The sequence below is a fragment of the Scyliorhinus torazame genome, chromosome 5 (assembly GCF_047496885.1).
Source record: "Scyliorhinus torazame isolate Kashiwa2021f chromosome 5, sScyTor2.1, whole genome shotgun sequence".
NCBI lineage: Eukaryota > Metazoa > Chordata > Chondrichthyes > Carcharhiniformes > Scyliorhinidae > Scyliorhinus > Scyliorhinus torazame.
The window spans coordinates 248068824-248094177 of NC_092711.1; the positions used below are offsets into that span (position 1 = coordinate 248068824).

General features: G+C 50.6%; 1 long non-coding RNA gene across 1 annotated transcript in view; it reads left to right on the top strand.

The window, feature by feature from the left end:
* Positions 1-11617: 11617 nt before the first annotated feature.
* LOC140422764 (uncharacterized) overlaps positions 11618-25354 on the top strand; it is a 58498-nt gene continuing 44761 nt past the window's right edge. The window contains exon 1 of the long non-coding RNA XR_011947587.1: positions 11618-11887. This is a non-coding gene — a long non-coding RNA (uncharacterized lncRNA). The remainder of the gene's footprint in view (positions 11888-25354) is intronic.

Here is a 25354-nt window from a genome sequence, read left to right on the forward strand (position 1 = left end):
GATTGCCGCACATGGGGCTCACACGCTGCAGCCGCACTTAAATTATCCATCTCCCCACACACACCATCCCAGCCAACAAGATGGCTGGAAGGAGAGCAGCACCACGATTCAGGGACGCTGAGCTGGACACCCTCATGGACGCCATGGAGAAGAGAAGGATGATCCTGTATCCCGGCCCGCGAGGAAGGCCGCCAGGCACCACCGTTTGTCGTGCCTGGGCGCAGGTGTGCAGAGGCGGTCGGCGTCATGGGTAACGTCGTCCGCACTGGCATGCAGTGCTTGAAGAAACTTCACGACCTCCTCAGGGCGGCCAGTGTGAGTTGGCTGCTCCGTGCCCCTGGCATTAACACCGCCCCCCCCCCCACACACCCGTAACCCGGCCCCTCCACCCCGCGGGAACGGCCGAACCCCCACCCTGCCCTACATGCCAGCACCCATGCCAACCACCATGGCCAGGTGCTCTCTCCACTGAGGCCACCATCTATCAAACCCCAGGGCTGCATGCGTCGGAACATCTAACGGTTTTGCTGTTTGTTCCCCCCCTCCCACCTCAGGAGAAGGCAGCGCACAACCGTCGGGAGCGGGAGAAGACCGGAGGGGTACCACCAGAACTGCGGCCCCTCACCATGCCCGAGCAGAGGGCACTGGACGTGGTCGGCGGCCCAGAGGAAAGGTAGGTCACCAAGGCGGAGTTCTCAGTATTCACTCAGGAAAAAGATAATGTTGTGGAGGAGAATGCTGAGCCCCAGGCTAATAGAATAGATGGCATTGAGGTACGTAGGGAAGAGGTGTTGGCAATTCTGGACAGGCTGAAAATAGATAAGTCCCCGGGACCTGATGGGATTTATCCTAGGATTCTCTGGGAGGCCAGGGAAGAGATTGCTGGACCTTTGGCTTTGATTTTTATGTCATCATTGGCTACAGGAATAGTGCCAGAGGACTGGAGGACAGCAAATGTGGTCCCTTTGTTCAAAAAGGGGAGCAGAGACAACCCCGGCAACTATAGACCGGTGAGCCTCACGTCTGTAGTGGGTAAAGTCTTGGAGGGGATTATAAGAGACAAGATTTATAATCATCTAGATAGGAATAATATGATCAGGGATAGTCAGCATGGCTTTGTGAAGGGTAGGTCATGCCTCACAAACCTTATTGAGTTCTTTGAGAAGGTGACTGAACAGGTAGATGAGGGTAGAGCAGTTGATGTGGTGTATATGGATTTCAGCAAAGCGTTTGATAAGGTTCCCCACGGTAGGCTATTGCAGAAAATACGGAGGCTGAGGATTGAGGGTGATTTAGAGATGTGGATCAGAAATTGGCTAGCTGAAAGAAGACAGAGGGTGGTGGTTGATGGGAAATGTTCAGAATGGAGTACAGTCACAAGTGGAGTACCACAAGGATCTGTTCTGGGGCCGTTGCTGTTTGTCATTTTTATCAATGACCTAGAGGAAGGCGCAGAAGGGTGGGTGAGTAAATTTGCAGACGATACTAAAGTCGGTGGTGTTGTCGATAGTGTGGAAGGATGTAGCAGGTTACACAGGGATATAGATAAGCTGCAGAGCTGGGCTGAGAGGTGGCAAATGGAGTTTAATGTAGAGAAGTGTGAGGTGATTCACTTTGGAAGGAATAACAGGAATGCGGAATATTTGGTTAATGGTAAAGTTCTTGAAAGTGTGGATGAGCAGAGGGATCTAGGTGTCCATGTACATAGATCCCTGAAAGTTGCCACCCAGGTTGATAGGGTTGTGAAGAAGGCCTATGGAGTGTTGGCCTTTATTGGTAGAGGGATTGAGTTCCGGAGTCGGGAGGTCATGTTGCAGCTGTACAGAACTCTGGTACGGCCGCATTTGGAGTATTGCGTACAGTTCTGGTCACCGCATTATAGGAAGGACGTGGAGGATTTGGAGCGGGTGCAGAGGAGATTTACCAGGATGTTGCCTGGTATGGAGGGAAAATCTTATGAGGAAAGGCTGATGGACTTGAGGTTGTTTTCGTTGGAGAGAAGAAGGTTAAGAGGAGACTTAATAGAGGCATACAAAATGATCAGGGGGTTGGATAGGGTGGACAGTGAGAGCCTTCTCCCGCGGATGGAAATGGCTGGCACGAGGGGACATAGCTTTAAACTGAGGGGTAATAGATATAGGACAGAGGTCAGAGGTAGGTTCTTTACGCAAAGAGTAGTGAGGCCGTGGAATGCCCTACCTGCTACAGTAGTGAACTCGCCAACATTGAGGGCATTTAAAAGTTTATTGGATAAACATATGGATGATAATGGCATAGTGTAGGTTAGATGGCTTTTGTTTCGGTGCAACATTGTGGGCCGAAGGGCCTGTACTGCGCTGTATTGTTCTATGTTCTATGTTCAGTGGCGGGCAAGGAAGTGAGACCCTGCTTAGTCTTAGTTGTGGATTCCCATGACACGTGTGTGGACACCTTCCCCCCCCTCACACCCCCCACACACCCCTGCTCCCCCTCACCCCCCCCCCCTCACCCCCACACCCCCCCAACCCCGCCCCCCCCCCCCCCCCCCCCCCCCCCCCCCCCCACGCCTCCCCGGCCCGCTGTCTAATCACACCTGTCGTCTTGTGTCTTGCTGGATCTGCCGGAGATGGGGCCGGTCCAGTCGGACACCTCAACCCCCAGCCAGAGCCAGAGCCAGTGCCCCCCAAACAGCCGAGCACTGACGGGGAGAGCAGCCCGAACACCAGCCCCCTGCCCGAGACTCAGGACACCCCGGAGCTCGGGTCGGAAGATGACACTGACTTACCGTCACAGCTGTCTCCTACAGCTTTGAGGGATGAGCGGGATGAGGGGTGATGGGGGTGCGGGTACAGGGGGGGTGGATGAGGGTTGGGAGGGTGAGGGAGGTTAGGGGTGAGTGGGGTGTGGGGAGTGAGGGTTGACGGGGTGAAGTGGTTGAAGGGGGTGAGAGGGGTACGGGGACTGGGGGGGGGTAGACAACGACACGGTTAGACGGTCCGAAACATGCAACCCAGTGATTGGGTAGATGGTGGCCTCAGTGGCCAGGGAGCCCGGTCATTGCAGCTGGCATGGGTGCTGGCATGTGAGGCAGGGTGGGGGTTCAGCCGGTTGTGTAAGGGGGGCGGGGTTAGTGCCAGGGCACGGAGTGGGCAACTCACACTGGCCGTCCCGAGGTGGTCATGGAGTTTCTTCCGGCACAGCATGCCAGTCCGGACGACGTTGCCCACAGCGCTGACCGCTACGTTAGTCTCTAAGTCTGAATAAAGATTGTAGACTTCCAGTTAACACAAATACTTTATTCAATGGGTTTGTTCTGTTTCCAGAGCTCAACTAGATGTAAAACAGTCAAGAGGTATGACCAGTGAAACTAAGGTAAACTGCCTATGCTGAGCTGTCTCTGTGTGCTGCTGCTCCCTAGCTCTGTGCTTCTGAAAGAGGTGGATCCTACCTTGGGCTGGACCCTTTATACCCGCCTCTGATGCCCTCTAGTGATGCTGTGGCAGTCCCTGGTGTATGTGCAGATGTATATACAGATGTACAGATCACTACAACCGCCTCTGCCACCTGGGCCCAGGCACGGTGAACGGTGGTGCCTGGCGGCCTTCCTCCCGAGCCGGTGAACAGGGTCATCCTTCTCTCCTCCACGGAGTCCATGAGGGTGTCCAGCTCGGCATCCCTGAACTGTGCTGCTGCTCTCCTTCCAGCCATCTTGTTGACTGGGATGGTGTATGTGGGGAGATGGATCGTTTAAGGGCGGCTGCGGTGTGCGGGCTTCATGCGCGCCAATCACGGACCCGGCGAAACTGGCACTATTTTCCATGGAATCGATTGTGTTCCACATGGCAATGGTGCTAGCCCATTTAAAAAACGCCTGCGTTCCCACGCCGGCACATCTTTGGACACTAAGGGGTCATTATGCATGGCCAACCCACCTAAGGTACACATCTTTGGACTGTGGGAGGAAACCGGAGCACCCGGAGGAAACCCACGCAGACACGGGGAGAAAGTGCAAACTCCACACAGTCAGTCACCCAAGGCCCGAATTGAACGTGGGTCCCTGGCATTGTGAGTCAGCAGTGCTAACCACTGTGTCACCATGCTGACTGCTCGTGATCATGCTTGATGTGTACTTCAGCTCCAGTTTGATCCATATCTCTGTCTAATAAAAATCTGCCAATTTCAGTCTCGAAAATTATATTTGACCCACATTCACAGCGTGCTGGCAATCCACCCTTTCACTATTCTTTGTTTGAAAAGTCCTTCCTGATTTCAATTCCTGAATGTTTAAATGTTGAGATTATCCCCTCTTGTTCTGGAATTCCCCCATCCATGGCAATAGCGGGCACAATTCTCCATTTGAGAGACTAAGTGCTGACGCCGGGACTGAATCGTGGGAGTTCTATGGTCACAATGGGGGAGCCGGTCCCAGAGCAATTCAGGGCATGCTAATTGGTCACTACCGGTGCCACGTGGAACGAGTGCAATTCCAACGTATGTCAGCTTGTGATTCGCCAGGGTCGGGATTGGCACTTGACAGCCTGACAAGCTGCAGCCGCATAAAAGTACTCCATGTCCCACATGGGGGAAGGAGGCTGTCATCTACCGATGTGTACAAGCGATCGGCTGGCTGGGCAGGGCACATGGGGTATGTGGGGGTGGGACAGGACTTTGTCCTGCTGGTGGCCAGGCCGTCTAGTCAGTGACTGGAGGCGATCAGGTTCGCTTGTTGAATTTGGCTAAGACGAGCACAAGAGCCTGCTTTTCAGGTGTTAATCAACAGATGTCTTAGGCGTTTTTAATCAAAAACATAAAGGGCGCGATTCTCCACTCCCGCGCCGGTTGGGAGAATCGCCTGGGCCGCCAAAATTTCCGGGGACGCTGGTCCGACGCCCTCCCGCGATTCTCCCAAGCGGCAGGAACGGCCTGGTCAAGTTTCGCGGGCCACAGGCCGGAGAATCGCCGGAGACACCGAAAATGCCGATTCTCTGGCACCCCCGCTATTCTGAGGCCCGGATGGGCCAAGCGGCCAAGCCAAAACGGCGGATTCCCCCCCGGCGCCGTCCACACCTGGTCGCTGCAGTCGTGGGCGGTGCATGAACGCTGGGGGGGGTGGCCTGTGGGGGGGTGAGGGGGGATCCTGCACCGGGCTTCACCTGGAATGTGGGGTGGCCCGCGATCGGTGCCCACCGATCGTCGGGCCGTCCTCTCTGAAGGAGGACCTCCTTCGTTCCACGGCCCCACAAGATCCGTCCCCCATCTTCTTGCGGGGTGGACTTAGAGAGGATGGCAACCACGCATGCGCGGATGATGTCCGTTATGCGGCGCCAGCCGCGTCATCTATGCGGCGCCGCTTTTACGCGGACGACAAGGCCTGGCGCGTGTAGATGACACGGCCCCGATACTGACTCATTGTCAGGGCCTGAATCGGTTGGGACCGGGGCCGTTCCGCGCCATCGTGAACCTCGACGGCGTTCACGACGGCGCGGCCACTTCGGCGTGGGAGTGGAGAATCCCGCCCAAAAGCTTTATTCTAAGAATTTAGTTAACATTTATATAAACACACACAGCGAGAATTTTGTATCAACTACAAACATAAAGACCCACATAGTAATCTATGTATAACCCTTAATGAATTCCCCCTTAACTGTTCCAATTCAATAACAAAATCCAAGTAAAACCAGAAACCCCTTTTCAAAGGCGTGGCCCAGCACACGGCATTCTCACTTAAAATAGACTGTTATTAATATTCTGTTCCCCTTTTCAAACAGCAGATTTTAATTCCGTCCAGAAAGCAATTAGCTCTTTTAAGCTATCAAGCAGTCTGGAAACAGCTTTTAAAATGAAGATAGAAAAACAGGCCAAACACTTCTGTTCTCTCTCTGAGTCCACTGCAGCCAAATGGGCAACACGGTAGCACAAGTGGCTAGCACTGTGGCTTCACAGCGCCAGGGTCCCAGGTTCGATTCCCAGCTTGGGTCACTGTCTGTGCAGAGTGTGCACGTGGGTTTCCTCGTGGCTCCCCGTGCCTGCGTGGGTTTCCTCCGGGTGCTCCGCTTTCCTTCATCAACCCGCCTCCTGAAGTCAATCGAATAACTCCACCAGATGCTTCAAATGTTCTTGCCATGTCTGACTAAAAATCACCAGATCGTCTATGTATACCACACAATTGGGTAATCCTGAAATTACTTTGTTAGTTAACTGTTGAAATGTGGCTGGGGCGTTTTTCATGCCAAATGTCATAACTTTGAATTGGTATCTATCATTTGGAGCCACAGAAGCTGAAATCTCCTTCGCCCTTTCGGATGAAGGTACCTGCCAGTAAGCTTTAAGTAAATCCCATTTGGAGATAAAAGGTGATTGTCCAACCTTCTCAATGCAGTCCTCCAACCATGGAATAGGAAGGTAACCAATAAGATATCCCAATTTATCCCAATTTTTAAGAACATCCTCGTTATCCAATTTAATTTGAGAAATGTCAAATTTAGAGTCATTTGGATTTGGTTCTTCACTTTGAGTTAAAATCACTAAAACCTCCTCCTCTTACCTCATGACCGAAAATAAGTTAAAAAGGACTGAATTTGGTTGACTCATTAGGTGTATCCTTAATTGCAAACAGTACAAATGGAATTCCTTTATCCCAATTCTCTGGATAATCTTGACAATACGCCCTCAACATTGTCTTTAATGCCTGATGCCACCGTTCTAACGCTCCCTGCGATTCTGGAAGGTACGCAGTTGATTTAAATTATTTTACTCCTAAGCTATCCATAACCTCCTTGAATAACCTCAAGGTAAAATTTGATCCTTGATCCAATTGTATTTCTGTGGGTAGTCCATATCTCGTAGAAAATTTAAGTAACTCATCCAAAATCTTTTTAGCTGTAATATTGTGTACCGGAATAAGCTCTGGAAACCTAGTAGATACATTCATTATAGTCAAAAGATATTGATTCCCACTTTTCGTTTCGTAAGCGGTCCTACACGATCAATTAAGAACCTTGTAAAAGGTTCCTCAAATGCTGGAATGGGTATTAAGGGCGCTGGTTTTATCACCGCTTGAGGTTTCCCTATCATTTGACTGTGTGACATGATTGACAAAATGTATCTACATCTTTATGAAGTCCAGGCCAATAAAAATGTTTTTGTATTTGAGCTTGAGTTTTCCTTACTCCCAATTGACCTCATCTTGGTACCTCATGTGCTAATCGAAATACCTCCTTTCTAAACCCTACCGGCAATACCACTTGATGAATTTCTGCCCACCTTTCATCTGCCTGCATATGAAAAGGTCTCCATTTTCTCATGAAGACATCATTTTTAAGGTGAGAATTTTTATGGGATACACTCAGATTCCTCTTCCATATATGCTTTCTGATACATCCGTTTTATTTCTATATCTTTCTGTTGTAACTCCGCCAATTTTCCTGAACAAAAAATATCCGTCTCATCCTCCAACTGTTCTTATTCTTTTCCAACCATCTGATCAAAAATCGTTTCTGATAATTGAACTTCAACTTTATCTTCACTCTTTGATTTCTCCTCTTGTCTAACCTGTGACTTTGCGACCTTGTTACTACACGCTCAGGAAAAATCCCAGGATATTCGTCCTTCAACAATTCGGTTGTTTGATTTTCCACTGGCTTATCAACCACAGTAGGCATCACTCCCCCCTGCGATCCAGCTATATCATTACCCAAGATAAACTGTATTTCTGGACAAGATAGTTTCTCTATTTCTCCTACTAACACTTCACCATTCTTCACTGGACTTTCCAACCTCACCTTATATAATGGAACACTACTCTTCTCACCCTGAATTCCACATATTACCACCTTTTCTGGCAAGATTCCTCCCAAACTACGTAACTCCTCGTCTCTAACCATCAAAGATTGACTAGCTCCCGCATCTCTTAAAATTCTGACTTCTTTACCTACTCCTCCTGGTACACATGAGTAAACTTTACCCACACAAGTAAATTCTTCAAAGAGATTTGGCACCTTCTTATCAATCACCTCTTGATCAGGCTGTACATCCTTTTGCACCTCCTTCACTTCAATTGGGCTTTCCTTTACCACTTTAACAAACCCCACTGGCTTATCCTGTTTTACCACATCAGCCTTTCCAGTGATTTTCTTCAACCCCAACACTGTGACTTTACATGGCCTACTTTATTACAGTAAAAACATCTGAAACCTTTCATTTCTCTTCCATCCTCCTGGATTCCTTTTTTAATCTGAGGTACAGTCTCCTTATTATCTCCCATCAGATCCCCCTTACCTTTACCACCAGAGTATATCTCCTTTCCCCAGTTTCTATCCCTCACAGGCTGAAACTGATGTCGGAAACCCAACTTTGATTTATGAACTAATTCATAATCATCTGCCATTTCTGCTGCTAATCTCGCAGTTTTAACCCTCTGCTCTTCTCACTATATCAGGAATTATCATTTCTCTAAGAGCTTCCTACGTTTGGTCTATTTTCAAAGCCCTTATCCACCTATCAAAATTACTCTGTTTGATTCTTTCAAACTCTACGTATGTTTGACCAGGTTCTTTCCTTAAATTTCCAAACTTTTGTCTGTAGGATTTAGGCACTAATTCATATGCACCTAAGATAGATTTTTTCATCTTCTCATATGTCCCAGATACTTCCTCTGATAGTGGATGAAAACACTTCACTCGCTCTATCTACCAACTTTGTTTGAATCAGTAATACCCATATGTCCTGTGGCCACTTCATTTGTTTAGCTACCTTCTCAAATGAAATGAAAAAGGCTTCTACATCCTTCTCATCAAACCTTGGCAATGCTTGGACATATTTAAATAGATCTCCACCAAACCTTTGACTATGACGCTCTTGCTCACTATCCTCACCTCTATCCTCCAACTGTACGTTTCTCTTCACCTCTGCCAATTTTAACTGACTTTCATGTTTCATGGCCAGTTTCTGAAGTTCAAAGTCTCTCTCTTTTTCTTTTTCCTCTCTCTCTTTTTCTTTATCTTCGCTCTCTTTTTCTTTTTGTTCTGCTAGGGCTATTCTTTCTTTTTCCCTTTCTTCTCTCTCCTTTTCCTTTTCCCTGATCTGTATCTCCCTTTCTCTCGCTTTTTGTTCTGCTCGGGCTTTTCTTGCTTTTTCCTTTATTTCTTATTCAAGCTGCTTTAATTCTTTTTCATGTTCAAGCTGCTTGATCTATAACTGAATTTTTTGCCATTTCCAATGATTCTGACTGAGTCTCAGGCAATTTTAAATGCTCAGCTACCACCGCAATTTCCTCTTCTTTTCGTATTTTGTCAGGCAATGTTAACTGCAATGTTTTTGCCAAATGAAAGCCCTTCCGGTTTGTGAAGGGCACACAATCACGCGGCAGTGCGCTTAGGGGATATGTGTCCCATCGATCACCCCCTTAACTGGGATATCCCAGCAACTGCGGCGGGTTCCACTGCCCGGTCAGCCTGGTTGGCTTGGTCCATATTGAGGTTGGTGTATTGTGGCACCCAGACATGTAGGGCCTCTGTGGCGACATGGATGCACCTGTGTATGGAGGTCTGGGAAATCCCGGAGAAGTCTCTAACAGCTCCTGGAAGGACCAAGTAATGAACAAGATCAGGGAGACCTGCACCTTGACAGCCACCGGGAGCAGGTGTCCTCCTCCATACCCCAGCCGTTCCAGGTGTGCCATAACCCAGCAGATATGCTGTACGGTCTCCCTGGTTAGCCAGAATCTTTGGCGACCCGCCTAGGTCCTCAAAGGACAGGCGCTGCCGGTATACATGAGGCCTGATGCGACGCCTCCTTCCCACTTCCTCCTCGGCCTGTTGGACAGCCAGCTCTCCATCCTCCCAGCTGGCTACTACTGTCTGGGGCAAGCTTCTGTTCTGCAGGGTCCGCCCCAAGCAGCTCCTGCTCGTTCAGCCTCAATGCGTCCACAAGGGCCACCACGGCCAGGCAGACGCTAACCATTCTTGGTTGGATACCAAACTGTAGGGGGTGAAGGGCAGACATATTAGCATGGTGAGTAGTCCCGTGCCCATCCAGGTCCAATGGGCTACATGGTGGCCCTGGCTTGCACTGCAGCTCCTGCCCCCGCATGTCCCCCGCACCCCATACCACAGTCAATCACAGCTGATCCTCCCAAACCCATTGTCTTCTGCACCACACCCCTGGCCCTGTTGGTGCCTGGCGCCAAGGGGCTTCTAACCCCATCACCCATCCCTGCCGATAAGGGTTCCGGTTGCTGGCGCTAGCCATGCCAGCCATACCCTTTGCAGCCCCTATCCTGCACCTTCCTGTGGGGTCTACTATGGGAGTCCTCCATGGGTGGGATGTGTGATACCTCGCCAGCAGGTTGGCACCAGGTTGTGGGGGAGGAGGGGGAGTGGGTGCAGTGCGCCTCCGACCGGCGAGATGCTTGATGGCATGCATGTGGGCAGGGCTCTTGAATGGAGCTTGGCCAGGAGTCCTTTGTGCGATGCATAAGTTGTGCCCACTTGTCTGGAGGCAGGATAGATGGGAGAAGGCAGTGGGAAGGCGGGGCTTGGTGACAGCGTGGTGGACTAGGTGATGGTGTCACTGGTGGGGCATCTGCCCTGTGAGGTGCAGTGTTCCAGGGTGGGTGCCAAAGGCCATGGTGCATGTGCCTGCTGGTTAAGGCACTCTCTGTGGCTCCCCTTGCAGTGAGGCAACGCCTCGGATGGGTGCACTGGGGCGTGCCAATACCTGGTGAGCCACTGGTTGTGCTGGACCAAGTAGATCCTGTTGGTGGGTCGGGGGGCACCCACACGGCCAGTGGCGCTGTGCACATCTATGGGCCACCGTGGACAGTGCCCAGCTCCGACCTCGATTTTCAGCTGATGCCATACTCTCCACCTGATTGGGGTTCGCGATTCCAGCGTCAGCTGACGGAGAATCCCGCACAGCTTCTCTGTAATTTTAAAATCATTCTTTAAACATTAATCTTAGGGGATCCTTTAACCTTCTAAACTGAGGGGAAAGCAACCTATGGTTAAGCAACCTTTCCTCATTATGTAACCCTTTAAATCCGGAATGCCCCATCAGCGTTCTCAATATCCCACTGTTTTATTTTGTATGTCTGTCTTGGCTGCTAAAATAGTCCATCCAGTATTGCTCATTTGTGGTGCCTGAAAGGCAGATTCTATCCAAACAGTGGTGGTACAGTGTAAGGACTTATTCCCTTGTGACTAGATCTGTCTCCAGTGAGATATTTGGATAAGAAATCTTTATAAAACAGTGCTGCAGGGCCCCATGTGAAGTATGCTTGTTGAAGAGAGAGAGCCTTAAATCAGACAAGTCCACTTGACTCTGGAATAAGACATTCAGTTGAGGTGAAATAGCTTTGGGCTGTTGTAGAGTATCAATGCTTAGGTATTAAATGTGTGACTCTTTCTTCAAAAATCATTGTCTTCAGTGCCAATCAGCGGCATTTAAGAGCATGACCTCCATAACTGCTTTGAAGTATAGCCTTTGAAGTTCGGCTCTGCACCCCACTGTGGATAACAAGCACCACAAGCTTGCTCTTCAAACAAACTAATTGTTTTCATTGCGCTTCTGCAGTTTCTCCGCAAACGCATTGGAATCAAGTCTGCCAGCAGCATTCAGAATGTACGCAAAGTTTGGCAGCCTTGCTGGCTTCTCCTTCACATTCACATGCAGATCATTCCCTCACATTGCAACCCCTATCAGCGTTAACCAGACTCGTCGCCAATAAAATACAGAGGGACACGTTTCAACAGTGAGTGCAATGGAACCCTTTGAAAAGCAGCGCAGGAGCATGGAGGGAGCTGGTCCTGTGAAAACCATCGCCATCATGCCTCGCACCTAGAAGCAGTGTATGAAGCAGTTTGAGGAAGGCGAACTCACTATTAACTACATTACCACATGGTAAAGCCAGGTATAGCTTTTAAATTACCTTTCCTTCGCATCAATGAATTGCTTTTAGTGCCTGTTAGAAACACTTATTAGTTAAAAAGGTGCACATTGTGGTGGTATGTATTAGGGGTAGTACGGTACCTGTGAAGCCGAGAGGCTATTGGCTGACAAGTCCCGGGTCCTGGTTGGATCTGCCGCCTGATGGCTCCGCCCAGAAAGGCGGAGTATAAGAGCCCGAGTTCTCCCAGCAGCCGCATTCTGTAACTGAGCTGCTGAGGAACAAGTCTTGCTTAATAAAGCCTCGATTGACTTTATCACTTCTCGACTTGAGTGAGTAATTGTTGCGCTACAATTTATTAAGCAAGCTTAAAAAGGCTATGGAGCTCCGGATCGCCCCGGAGTGTCTGCGAATCAGCCCCCATGCAGCAAACTCGGCGACCGTGTTTAAACACTGGCTAGCATGTTTCGAAGGTTACCTTCGAACGGCCCCCTGCCAGACCACAGAAGATCAGAAAATGTAGGCCCTGCATTCCAGGGATGAGCCCGGAGATCTACATGCTCATCGAAGACGCGGAGGATTTCCCGACGGCGCTCGCCATGCTGAAAGGAGTCTACATTCGGCCCATAAACCAGGTCTACGCACGCCACCAACTCGCGATGAGACGGCAAATCCCCGGAGAGTCGCTCGACGAGTTCGACAGCGCACTGTTGAGTTTGGGAAGGAACTGCAACTGCCTGTCGGTGAGCACAAATGAGCACACGGAGCTCCTAATCAGGGATGCTTTTGTGGCAGGTATGACTTCTTCTCAAATGCGCCAAAGACTGTTAGAGAGAGACTCGTTAGGACTCACAGAGGCACGGGCCCTTGCGGCCTCCCTCGACGTGGCCTCACAAAATGCTCGCGCCTACGGCCCCGACCGTGCGGCAGCCCCTTGGGCTCCGTGGACCCCCGTTGCGACCGACTCCCCGGCACCCCCCACCCCCCCGCAGGCCTGTGCAGCTAGAGCACCAGACCACCCCGGTGGGCCCCGCTGCTATTTTTGTGGGCAGGCGAAACACCCCCGGCAGCGCTGCCCGCCCGCTCAGCTATTTGTAAGAGCTGTGGCAAAAAGGGGCATTACGCAGCGGTGTGCCAGTCCCGGGGGGTCGCCGCAATCACCGAGGGAGAACAGGGACAGCAGATTCAACCCCCCCAGGCGATCCATGTGCGGCCCGCAGGCGCTGCCATTTTGGGTCCCGGACACCACGCGGGGAGGATGGGCGCCGCCATCTTGTGACCCTTCGGCCACGTGCGATCCACGGGGGCGGCCATTTTGTCCAACCCGACCGCATGCGATCCATGGACACCGCCATCTTGGCTGATAGCCAAGGACCCCAGCATAGACGGCTCCACGGGGTCGGAAGAAAGCGCCACGATGCAACAACCAAGACTGGCTTCGGTGACCCTGGACCAATCGCGGCCCCGGACGCTCCAAACGGCAACAACAACGGTGCTGGTCAACGGGTACGAGACGCCATGCCTGATCGACTCTGGGAGCACGGAAAGTTTTATCCACCCGGATACGGTAAGACGCTGTTTTCTTTCCATTTGTCCGAGCACCCAAAAGATTTTCCTGGCAGCGGGATCCCATTCCGTAGAGATCAAAGCGTTCTGCATCGCGAACCTAACGGTGCAAGGGAGGGAGTTTAAGAATTATAGGCTTTATGTCCTTCCCCAACTCTGCGCTCCCACTCTCTTAGGGTTAGATTTCCAGTGTAACCTCCAGAGCCTAAATCGGCGGCCCAATACCCCACTCACTATCTGCAGCCTCGCGACCCTCAAGGTTGAACCGCCTTCCTTGTTTGCGCACCTCACCGCGGATTGCAAACCCGTCACCACTAGGAGCAGACGATACAGCGCCCAGGATCGGATGTTTATCCGGTCTGAAGTCCAGCGGCTGCTGAAGGAAGGCATAATCCAGGCCAGCAATAGTCCCTGGAGAGCCCAGGTGGTAGTTGTGAAGACCGGGGAGAAGCAGAGGATAGTCATAGACTATAGTCAGACCATCAACAGGTACACGCAGCTCGATGCGTACCCTCTCCCCCGCATATCCGACATGGTCAATCGGATTGCACAGTACAAGGTCTTTTCCACCGTGGACCTCAAGTCTGCATACCACCAGCTCCCATCCGCCTGAGTGACCGCAAGTACACGGCCTTCAAGGCAGACGGGCGGCTCTACCATTTTTTAAGGGTCCCATTTGGCGTCACGAACGGAGTCTCGGTCTTCCAACGGGAGATGGACCGAATGGTTGACCAGCACGGTTTGCGGGCCACGTTCCCATACCTCGACAACGTAACCATCTGCGGCCATGACCAGCAGGACCACGACGCCAACCTCCGCAAATTCCTCCAGACTGCTAATGCCCTGAACCTTACCTATAACGAGGGAAAATGCATTTTTAGCACCAACCGTCTGGCCATCCTGGGATACGTAGTGCGCAATGGAGTGATAGGCCCCGACCCCGAACGCATGCTCCCCCTTATGGAATTTCCCCTCCCCCACTGTTCAAAAGCCCTGAAACGCTGCCTGGGCTTCTTTTCGTATTACGCCCAGTGGGTCCCCCAGTATGCAGACAAGGCCCGCCCGTTAATCCAGTCCACTACCTTCCCCCTGTCGACAGAGGCCCGCCAGGCCTTCAGTCGCATCAAAGCGGATATCGCAAAGGCCACGATGCACGCAATCGACGAGTCCCTCCCCTTCCAAGTCGAGAGCGACGCATCCGATGTAGCTCTGGCGGCCACTCTCAACCAAGCGGGCAGACCCGTGGCCTTTTTCTCCCGGACCCTTCACGCCTCAGAAATCCGCCACTCCTCAGTGGAAAAGGAAGCCCAAGCCATAGTGGAAGCTGTGCGACATTGGAGGCATTACCTGGCCGGCAGGAGATTCACTCTCCTCACTGACCAACGGTCGGTAGCCTTTATATTCGATAATGCACAGTGGGGCAAAATCAAGAATGACAAGATCTTGAGGTGGAGGATTGAGCTCTCCACCTATAACTATGAGATCTTGTATCGTCCCGGAAAGCTGAACGAGCCGTCCGATGCCCTATCCCGCGGCACATGTGCCAACGCACAAGTAGACCGCCTCCAAGCCCTCCACGAGGACCTCTGCCACCCGGGGGTCACTCGATTCTACCATTTTGTGAAGTCCCGCAACCTCCCCTACTCTGTTGAGGAGGTCCGAACAGCCACCAGGAACTGCCAAATCTGCGCAGAGTGCAAACCACACTTTTTCAGGCCAGATGGAGCGCACCTGATAAAGGCTTCCCGTCCCTTTGAACGCCTCAGTTTGGATTTCAAAGGCCCCCTCCTCTCCACCGACCGCAATGCATACTTCCTAAACGTGGTGGACGAGTACTCCCGTTTCCCCTTCGCCATCCCCTGCCCCGACATGACAGCGGCCACAGTCATTAAAGCCCTCGGCACCATCTTTACACTGTTCGGTTTCCCCGCGTACATCCATAGCGACAGGGGGTCCTCCTTCATGAGCGACGAACTGCGTCAGTTCCTGCTCAGCAAGGGCATTGCCTCGAGCAGGACGACCAGCTACAATCCTCGGGGGAATGGTCAGGTAGAGAGGGAGAACAGTCTGGAAGACCGTCCTACTGGCCCTACGGTCCAGAAATCTCCCAGTTTCCCGGTGGCAGGAAGTCCTCCCGGATGCCCTCCACTCCATCCGGTCGCTGCTGTGTACCACCACTAACCAAACGCCTCATGAGCACCTCCTTGTCTTCCCTAGAAGGTCCTCCTCCAGAACGTCGCTGCCGACCTGGCTGGCAGCCCCAGGACCCGTTGGGCGCACAAATCGGACCCGTTGGTCGAGAGGGTTCACCTTCTCCACGCAAACCCTCAGTACGCCTACCCCGACGGCCGACAGGACACGGTCTCCCTGCGGGACCTGGCGCCCGTCGGAAACACACACACACTCCCAACACCAATCACCCCCTCCCTCCCACCGGCGCACCCCACGACCGCTCCCTTCCCGGGTGGATCGGTCCTCCTCCCGTGCCCGCCCAGGAGTAAAGAAATAGGGACGAACAGCGCAACGCTCCCAGAGACGACAGTGCCCGAGCCAGCACCTGCACCACCACCGGGGCTGAGGCGATCGACAAGGACGACCAGGGCACCCGCTCGACTCGTGGAATCTGCGTGAAAGAAAATCTGTAAATAATTCTGACAAAACCTGTACATAGTTAACTGTTGGGCTAAATGCATAGCCACTGTACGAAATTAGTTCCAGGACCAGCCTTGTAAACCCCTACCACCATGCGAACCACCACCCCGCCGGGTTTGTTTTCACAAGGGGTGAATGTGGTGGTATGTATTAGGGGTAGTACGCTACCCATGAAGCCGAGAGGCTATTGCCTGACAGGTCCCGGGTCCTGGTTGGATCTGCTGCCTGATGGCTCTGCCCAGAAAGGTGGAGTATAAGAGCCCGAGTTCTCCCAGCAGCCGCATTCTGTAACTGAGCTGCTGGGGAACAAGTCTTGCTTAATAAAGCCTCGATTGACTTCAGCACTTCTCGACTTGAGTGAGTAATTTTTGCGCTACACACATTAGACTCAAGCCTTTTCCCCAAGTGTCCATTCACTCACATCCTAACATCTATTTATAATATTCTTGGTCTTGATGTGCTAATACAGAATATTTACAGAATCTGCTGAAATAAGGAAGACGCCAACTTTGTATCTTACTGTGGCCTGTCTTGCCACGAGGTCGACAAGGGAGAGCCAGATTGTTGCATCACTTCCTGTGTCAATGTTTTTTTTAATTTATTTTATGGCGTGTGGGCATCACTGGCTGGGCCAGCAATTGTTGCCCATCCCTAGTTGCCCCTTGAGTGTCGGTGGAAGGTCCCTGCAGTCAGGGTGCCCCGTGGGGGGTCCCTCCAGTCAGGGCATCTCGATGGGGGGGTCCCTCTGCAGGTTCTTTCAGTTAGGGGGTATATGTGGGGGAGAGGGGGTCCATATTGTTAACGGGTCCCTGCGGAGGGGTCCATATAGTTATATGGTCCCTATGGAGAGTTCCTTCAATTAGGGGCTCCCTGTGGTGGTTCCTTCAATTAAGAACCCTGTGGGGGGGGGGGTTCCCTATTAGGGGGATTCCTGGGTTGGGTCTGCATATTAAGGAGGTCTCTTGGGTTTCCTTCGTCTTGGGTGTCTCGGGGGGCATGGGTGGGGGTCTAGTAGAGGAGGGATAGGCGATTGCATTGTGGGGAGGGGGGGTGGCCCTTGGATGGACTTTGGGGGCAACTCCCTTCAGGAGTTACCCCTTTGGCCCACCGTGAGGTCCACCACATCAGGGCCACACTGGTAAATACCACAAGTGATCCACACCCACATGATTCCCAGCCCAGCGGACCAGAGAATCACAGGGGGCAGAGAATAGAGTGCCGGGCCTGATAAATGGAGACCCAAGTCAGGGAACTTAACAACCCAGTGAAAAGAGTTTTCACCCATCTGAGAAGCTTGAAAGCCAACATAGTCTTCCTCCAAGAGACACACCTTAAGGGAGACTGCAGGTAAGGAAGGGCTCGGGACGAGTCTGGGGGGTAGCAATTATGATGAACAAGAGGAGGGTGTTTATGGCGACAAAGACGGTTACGGACCAAGGGGGACGGTACGTCATGGTCAGCGGTGTCATAGACGGGGCACTGGTTATCCTGGTAAACGTGTATGCGACCAACTGGAGTGACACGGATTTTATAAAGAAAACCATGGCGGAAATCCCCGACATAGATACCCACCGACTGATCATGGAGGAGAGGGGGGCACTTTAACTGCGTACAGGACCCATTGACGGACCGATCAAACCCCAGAAAAGGGAAAACAACGGGCATGGCTAGGGTACTGGGAATGTTATGGAACAGATGGGGGCAGTGGACCCATGGCAGTTCCTGCCCCCGGGTGAGAAGAAATTCTCGTTCTTCCAGTAGGAAAAGGTATACACCTGCATGACTTCTTTGCAGTGGGGAAATTGATGCTTCCAGAAATAGTTAGAGCAGAATACTCCGCTATTGTCACCGGCAACCACGCTCCACATTACATGGATGTCAGGTTGGAGTCAGGCCACGCCCAATGCCCTGCATGGAGGTTTGACAAGGTCTTCTGCCAGAAAACATCACAGGCCAGAGGCGAGTAAATCACTAACAACCAGAATGGGGAAGTCTCACCTTCCACATTCTGGGAGGTACTGAAGGCAGTTATTAGGGGTGATTATAGCCTATAAGGCTCGTAGAGACAGGGAAGAGAGGGCAGTTAGGCAGCAAATTATCAACTCCATCCTGGAGGTTGACAGAAGATACCAGGAGGCCCCAACCGTGGAGCTCCTGGCGGAGAGGAAAAAGCTACAAATGGACTTTAACCTGCTGTCCACCAGGAAGGCAACGCACCAACTCCGCCAGACAGGGGACCTTTTATGAACACGAGGGGAAGGCTCGGCACCTGCTGGCTCACCAGTCGAGAAAGCAGCCAACCACGAGAGAAATAGCCCAGGTAAAGGGCAGCAGAGGCGGAAGGTGAACAAAGCATTTCAGGCCTTCTACCGAGGACTCTACACCTCCGAGCCTCCCGATGGAGACTAGGGGATGAAACGGTTCCTCAATGGACTGGACATGCCAGTCCTGGGGAACGATAGATGAAGGGAGTTGGAAGCATCACTAGGACTGGGAGAAGTCATGGAGAGTGTCAACTCCATGCAGGCAGGGAAGGCGCTTGAGCCAGACGGGTTCCTGGTGGACTTCCACAAAACAGTTGCACCGGCTCTTGCCCTGCACCTACTGGAGATGTTCGCAGATTCGCTCGTGAGGGGCCTCCAACGCTAACTCAGGCCATCATTTCGCTTATTCCCAGAAAAGACAAAGGCCCGACGGAATGTGGATCATACAGACCCATTTCGCTGCTCAACATGGACACGAAGATACTCGTTAATGTCCTGGCCAAGAGACTGGAGAACTGCTTACTAGAGGTGGTCGCAGAGGACCAGGGTAGACAGCTAACATCAAACATCAGGTGCTTGCTGAATGTGATACTGACCCCATCCGGGGACAGAACACCAGAGGTGATCATCTCCCCGGACGCAGAAAAGGCCTTCAACAGAGTCGAATGGAAGTACCTCATTAAGGTAGTGGATCAGTTTGGGCTGGGGACAGGGTTCGCCTCATGGGCGAAACACCTGCACAACACCCCCAAAGTGAGCGTTCGGACCAACACCACCAGCTCTGAATATTTCCAGTTGCACAGTGGCACCAGGCAACGATGCCAACTGCCCCTGCTCCCATTCGCCCTGGCAAATGAACCCCTGGCGATCGGCCTGCGAAACGCAAAAGGCTCGAAAAGTAACGGAAGAGGAGGCAGAGAGTACAGAGTCTCACTCTATGCGAATGATCTGTTCCTCTACTTCTCGGACCCACAGAACAGCATGAAAGAAATCATGAAGTTCCTGAAAGAGTTTGGTGAATTCTCGGGCTACAAATTCAACCTGGGCAAAAGTGAGGTTTTCCCGGTGAACTCGAAAGAGGGAGGGACAGAACTGGAAGGTCTCCCATTTAAAATAGCCCGAAACAAATTCCGCTACGTGGGGATCCAGATAGCCTATGACTGGACATGGATCCATAAGTGGAATCTAACCAGCCTGGCGGAGGAAGTTAAAAAGGACCTGCAGAGATGGGATGCACTCCCGCTTTCCCTTGTGGGAGGGTGCAGATGATCAACATGAACGTACTGCCAAGGGTCCTCCTCCTGTTTCGATCCATACTGATCTTCATCCTCAACGCTTTTTTCCAAAAAATAGACAAAATGATTATGGCCTTTGAGTGTGGGAGGGGGGCGGAATCCAAGAATCCCTAAGACAACGCTGCAGAGGAGAAGAAGCATGGGTGGCCTGGCCCTCCCAAACTTGCAATACTACCACTGGGCAGCCACGGCCGAAAGAGTGAGGAGATGGGTAAGGGAACCGAACATGGAAATGGGTGAGGTTGGAGGAGTCCTCCTGCACGGGAATGACCCCCCAATCCTCGCCCCGACAGCGCTCCAATACCCGCCAGCAAAACACACATCCAGCCCAGTGGTGTTAGCAACACTGAGAACCTGATGAGACCTTGGTTTAACCGAGGTTTGCACCATGGCCCCCATTTGCCGCAACCACAGGTTCCCACCAGTCATGCTAGATGCCACGGTTAAGAGGTGGACATAGGATGGGGGGACGCTAGCGATTAGGGACTTCTACACAGGGGACAAACTTGCGACCTTATAAGAGCTGATGGAGAGACTAGAACTATCGAATCGACACGAACTCCAACATTTACAAGTCAAAATCTTTCTCCGGAAGGAGACGACGAGGTAACCTAGAGCCCAGAGAGACACAATGTTGGAGAAGCCACTGGACGTGGACAGTATGGAAAAAGGGAACTGCGGGGACATAGTTGGACAACTTTTAGAAAGGACGGGCCCACCCCGGACTGAACAAGCAGAAATTAGGGACAGAATAAGGGTGGAGACAGAATTAGGGTGGGGTCTCTGGAGCGAAGCACTGAACAGGGCCAACTCCATCTCCTCCCGCACGAGGCCATGCAGTTTAAAGTGGTGCACAGAGCACACCTGACAAGAACCCAAATGAGCAGTTTCTTCCTGGAGGTGGAGGACAAATGACAAATGTGAACGGTGCCAGTGAGGCCCGGCCAACCATGCTCACATGTTCTGGACATGTCCCAGGCTTGTCGGTTCTGAACTGCCTTCTACAAGGTGATGTCCAAGGTTGTGGGGTGAGGGTGCAGCTGTGCCTGAGAGTGGAATTTCTCTATCTAGGGAAAATCAAATATACCATCTGAGGGTCGGACGATGGCTTCCATGAAGCGTGGGAACTATTCATCAGCCTGTTGAAGCCAACAACAGATAGAAAGGGGGGAGGTGAGCGGGGGGGACGCATGGGAACCACCGGGGCCACAGAAAGCAGACAGAAATGAGGCGGGGGCAATGGGGGAGAGACTCAAGGGAACGGCAGGAGGGAACCCAGGAAGAGACTGACATGGGGGCCAGATGGTCCCGCACAAAGCTTTAAGAGCAAAGCAAATGACAAACAAGCCATCTACAATGAAGGAAAGATAGCGCCCAAAGAAAGTAGAAAAGGGGAGGGGGTGCTGAAAAGGAACAGCATGTAAATTGTAAATAATAACTGTTTCAGTCATCTCCTGCACAGTACAAAAATGTAAATTTCAATAAAATTATTTATTTTTAAAAAATAATTTCATAGGTTTTACAGATCCCCCTCAATCTTCTGAAGTCCACAGAATACAATCCTAACCAACACAATCTCTGCTCATACATCAGTGTCACCATCCCAAAATGTTGCTCGTTTTAGCCTTAGTTTAATTGCTCTTGTTCTATCACCTTTGCTCTTGAGTCGCCAGGTATCTTTCTGATACCGCCACGTGGTTCAAGTCCGAGTAATGATCAATAATCCAATACACCGCTTAGTAAGAGTTAAATCAACGCACATTTATTATATACAGTAATCAATACTTATACATTAATTCTACTTCTAAGCTACTTCCTACAACTAACAGGCCAATACTTAACTTTGGAAATGGCCCACCAGGTCAGGGAAACAAATGGCCTTTCGTATGGGTTCTGAGCCTGTGGGATTCAAAGCTGGTACAGGTCGATAGTCAGGAGTGCCTATCTCGTAGTGAGCGTTGGAGTAAGACAGCGGCTGTTGTAGAGGGTCAGCAGAAGGGTCACGAAGGGTGTGGAGAGGAGAAGAAGGGTCGATTTGAACTTGGACCCTATTCTTATAGTCCCCAGGGGCTTCCCGCCTCTCGGGCCGGACCTTGTACCTGGTTCCAAGTGATTGGACTTGGTCCCAATCACTTGGTTCGATATTCTCCAATGCTGGAGCGATTCCTTGATCGAGGGGTGGTCATTCACCTCTCTTTGTGTAAGCTCCTGCTGACGCCGAAAAGTCTGGGTCGGCTTTGTGTTAATAATTTGTAGCATATTGTTCCCGGGATTGCTACTTACTATGCAGATTGCTGGGGTGTTGTGATGTTGATGGCTGCAGGTATCGATTCTGTCTGGCTTCCCCAGAGGCGAATACACTGTTTTACCTGCAGCTGTCTGTTTGAGTCCTGTTGGCTGATTTTCCCATCAGCCTCTTCCGTTCGCCATTTTAAATCAGGGTTTGGCCATTCTAATCGGGAGTTAGCCATTTCACATGGCTACACCCAGTCTGTTAAAACTTCCTCTTAAAAGCAAGAACATCCTTCCTCAGATATGGAGACCTAAACGGCGCACAATATTCCAGGTGTGATGTCACCAAGACCCTATGTAATTCATGCTCCTGTCCTCAAATCCTCTCGCTATGAACGCCTACTGTACCTGCATGTTTACCTTGAACAACTGGCGTACAAGGACAGCCAGATCTCACTGCACATTCCCCTCTCTCAATTTATTGCCATTCGGAAAATAATCTGACTTTCTGTTTTTGTTACCTGTTGCCATCTGGGATGGCCACCTGTAAAGGACCATGGGTAATATGGCCAACCCAGGACTCAGACATACTCAGAGCTTGTGTGTGTATTTGCAACCCAGATAGCTAGACGTGATCGAAACCCCCGCTCGTTTGTATTCTAATGGCCCATTTCCCCAGAACCAAAGGACTGTACTCAGGTAACCAATACAGATGCAGACTAACCGGCACCACTCCCTTTGCTAAGAAAGCCCAAACAGCCAAGGTCAATGACCGTTCAGGACACGCCCAGCCATCAAGGCACCTGCCCCTCTATTTGCCAAAATCGAAGGCAGTGATCGAAGCCTGTTGAATAATTGGGTCCAAAGCTAAGGACCGTCCCAAAGAGCGTGAAATCCCAAAGGGATAAAAAGAGACACAGCCATGTGTTCGGCCTCTCTTGGCCCCGGCCTACGCCTAAAACCAAGTGTAGCATTACGACCAGAAGACAAGTTCAAGACCAACGATCTCTACCAGACAGATGAGCCCAGCAGAAACGAAGCCACCTCTTCCACCCAGCCACGCAAGATCCGAACAAAGGCCTTGTTCATCTGCAAAGAGCCGGGTGCCCTGAATTTAAGTACAGGTTATTGTAGTTGTTAGGTGCAGTTTAACTTGTAGTGTTTTATGTTGCAAGTCGAAGTAATCCTCGTGTGTAAATAAACTATCTTTGAACTTGAACTGACTAACTGGTTGTTTGGTTTTTGATCGATATCTGGTAAAGCCTTGTGGTGGTATCATTTGATACCTGGCGACTCTGAAAAGCAATATCATTAATAACTGCCATATCTAGTTAATTTGGCAACATACCAAAAGTGGATAACCTCACATTTAGCCACATTATATTGCATCTGCCATATATTTGCCAATCACTCAGCTTGTCCAAATCACACAGAAGCATCTCTGCATCCTCCTCACACATCACCCTCCTACCCAGCTTTGTGTCGTCTGCAAATTTGGAGATATTAAATTCAAATCATTTATATATATATTGTGAACAGTTGGGGCCCCAGCATTGACCTCTGCGGTACCCCACTAGTCACTGTCTGCCATTCGGAAAAATAACTGTTTATTCGTACTCTTTGTTTCCTGTCTGCCAACCATTTTTCTATCCATCTCAATACACTAGCCCCAACACCATGCGTTTTAATTTTACACGCTAAGCTCTTCTGCGGGACTTTGTCGAAAGCCTTCTGAAACTCCAAACAAACCACATCCATTGGCTCCCCCTCATCAACTCTACTAGTTACATCCTCAAAGAATTACAGTAGATTTGTCAAGCATGATTTCCTTTTCATGAATCCATGTCCCGCTGTGTCCGACTGTGTCATTCTTTTCCAAGTGCTCTGCTATTACATTTTTTATAATGGACTCTAGATTTTACCCACCGACATCAGGCTGACCGGTCTATAATACTCTGTTTTCTCTCTACTTCCCTTTTTAAATAACGGGGTTACATTAGCTACCCTCCACTCTGTAGGAACTGTTCTAAAGTCTATAGAACCTTGGAACATGACCACCAATACGTCCACTATTTCTAGAGCCACTTCTTTAAGTACGCAGAGATGTAGATTATCAGGCCATGGGGATTTATTGTCTTTCAATCCCATCAATTTCCGCAATACAATTTCATAATTTGTTCTGATTTCTTTAAGTTCTACCTATGTTCCCCAACATTTCATAGAATCATAGAATTTACAATACAGAAAGAGGCCATTTGGCCCATCGAATCTGCACCGGCCCTTGGAAATAGCACCCTACTTAAGCCCACCTCCACCCTATCTCCATAATCCAGTAACCCCACCTAACCTTTTTGGACACAAAGGGCAATTTAGCATGGCCAATCCACCTAACCTGCACATCTTTGAATTGAGGGAAGAAACGGGAGCACCCAGAGGAAACCCACGCAGACATGGGGAGAACGTGCAGAGTCCGCACAGACAGTGACCCAAGCCAGAAATCGAACCTGGGACCCTGGAACTTTGAAGCAATAGTGCTAACCACTGTGCCACCATGCTGCTGTGGTATGTTATTTGTGTCCTCCATTGTGAAGACAGAACCAAAGTATGTATGTAGTTGGTCAGCCATTTCTTTGTTCCCTATTATAAATTCTGACTGTTTCTGACTGTAAGGCACTTACATTTGTCTCTACCAATCTTTTTATCTTTACGCACCTATGGAAACTCTTACAGTCAGTTTTTATGCTCCCTGCAAGCTTACTCTCGTACTCTATTTTCCCCTTCTTAATCAATCCCTTTTTCCTCCTTTGCTGAATTCTAAACTGATTCCTCAGGTCTGTTATTTTTTCTGGCCAATTTATATGCCTCTTCTTTGGATCTAATACTACCTCTAATTTCCATTGTAAGCCCTGTTTTGACCACCTTTCCTGTTTTACTTTTGTGCCAGACAGGAATAAACAATTATCCATTTAAGTAACGTTTCCCAATTCATCATTGCCAACTCATGCCTTATACCATCATAGTTTCCTTTATTAAGATTCAGGACTCTGGTCTCAGAATCAATTTCGTCATTCTCCACCTTGATGAAGAATTCTACCATATTATGGTCGCTCATCCCTATGGGGTCTCGCACAACTAGATTTCCAATTATTCCTTTCTCATTACACAATATCCAGTCTAAGATGGCCTACTCTCTCATTGGTTCCTGTAGCGCACAAAGACTCCGTGAGACGAATAGAGTGAAGTCGATGAGGCTTTATTAAGCGTGTCTGTTCCCCCGCATCTCGATAGTAGAATGGCCTGCGGGGGAGGACTCCGGCTTCTTATACTCCGCCTTCAGGGCGGAGCTAGAGGTCAACGGCCAACCAGGACCCGGGATCTGTCAGCCAATGACATTAGGGCTTCCAGCCCCACATGACCCCCAATACATACTACCACATTCACCCCTCGTCAAAAATGAACCCGGCGGGGTGATGCTTCGTATG